Genomic DNA, 1969 nt, shown 5'->3' with positions numbered 1-1969 from the left:
TTTATTAGAGAAATATTAGATGCATTTCCTTTAAGGTTCAGAATAAGATTAGGATGCCTTTTAAATTACTTTTACTTTACATATGATATTGGAAGTTTTGACCAATAAAATACATCAAGAGAAAGAAGAAGTATAAAAAGCAGAAGTAAGAGAGTCCAGAGGTTCTGTTGTCATTATTTACAGATGATATATATATATTCAAAGGAAATTCACAAGAGATTAAACAAAAAACTTTCCAATTTAGAATTGTTAATAGAGTAAGTAGAGAAAAACTATTTAGAATTGTTAACAGAGTTAGGTCTAGAGACCTTTGCTGAACTCTGTTAACCTAGGAATTAACAAAAATGCACAAAATCTCTTAAAGAAATCTTTAAAATTCTACTAAAGTAGTATTTTTCCAACTTTAGTGTACATACAAATCACCTGGGGAATCTTGTTTAAAAAGCAGCTTCTGATTCAGTAGCCCTGAAGCAGAGCTTAAGAGCTGGCATTTCATCTCCCAGGTGATGCAGCTGGTCCACGGACCATACTTTGAGTAGCGTGGTCCTGAAGCACTTAAAGAATAAGTAGAGATAAAAGGCATGCTGATGTGGGGACACCTTACCATTGGAAAGATTTTAATTCTCTCCAAACTGCTCTGTGATTTTTAATACAATTCCCATCAAAATCCCAGCAAAATTTAAGGTGAGAGGGTTTTTGCTCAATTTACATGGATTTAAAAAAAAGTCAACTTTCAGAAAAAATAAGAGCAAAGTAGGGGGTAAGGAAATTCTGCTACCATATATTAAGAGATATAGCAAAACCAAGGTAATTAAAAAATACCACCAACAACAACTTGGTATTGGCACAGGAAGAGGCAGTTAAAACAAAGAAACAGAGTCTAGAAACAGACCCCATGATCTTGATTTCTGAAAGAGGTGGCATCAAAACTTAATGGGGAAAAGAGAAATTGGTTGGTAAATGATACAGAAAAAAATGGCTTACCATATGGACAGGATAAAAAATTAAATCTCTGCCTCTCACACAGAGAAAGCTAAAGACCTGCAGCTGTCCGTGTTTCTGGTGGGAACTGATATTGGGCTTTCAATCCAGAGGCAGAAAGCAGGGGAGAGACAAACACTTTGTCAGCACGTGGGATCCACTGCTTACCTCCTTCAGTTACGTTCTCTTGGCCTTGTCATTCTTGGAAATTCTTCTGAGGTTCTCACAACAGGCCAGTTCTTGTATATGGTCCTGGTAGATGGTATTGAGAGTTTTCAAGTTTTTTTGTTGTTGTTCTTTATATGTTTTTTGTTATTGTTTTGTTTTGTTTTACTTGTCACTGACTTGAAGCTCAAGTTTTTGTATGTTATCACAAAGTTGGAAAAAGCCACATTAGAAGCTGCTAACCACATGCAAGTTTAACTACACTTCACGTTTTAATCATTGAATCCAACATATTAGCAGTTTTCCCCAACTTTGTGTTGCTCACAAATTTGATTTTCATATCTTTGCTTTCATTCAGGTTCATAATGAAAATGCTTGAATAGGTCAGGGTCATAGACAAAGCTCTCAGACAAATAATTAAGAAATTTTCCACAAAGCTGATTAATCAGCGATGTTTGTTTGGGGAAGGCACTTCCTGATTCTTCCCCTTTGTACCCCTCCTCTCTATAGCTGAGGCCACTTGACTTCCTTCCATCTACGGCTTGGCCTCCCCATATGTCTAGGAATCATGCAGGTCATAAGACCCTCATTCCAGAAAGGGTCCTGCTCTACATCTGGAAGGAAAGACTGTTGCACAGAGAAGCCAAAAACAACCTGAATAGACAGGCCTTGCTGGGCTTTCCGGCTCAGCCTTTTCCCATTAGGTCAGACCTTTTCTCTCCAATCATGAGTCTACACAGCTGTTCCTTCTTCATCAAACCTAAGCATAAAAATGTATAGTTTTCCCTATATCTTTGGGTCTTCATTCTGAAGGCTCCTGTGT

Source organism: Lemur catta, chromosome 6 (assembly GCF_020740605.2).
Source record: "Lemur catta isolate mLemCat1 chromosome 6, mLemCat1.pri, whole genome shotgun sequence".
NCBI lineage: Eukaryota > Metazoa > Chordata > Mammalia > Primates > Lemuridae > Lemur > Lemur catta.
This window is presented reverse-complemented; position numbering follows the sequence as displayed.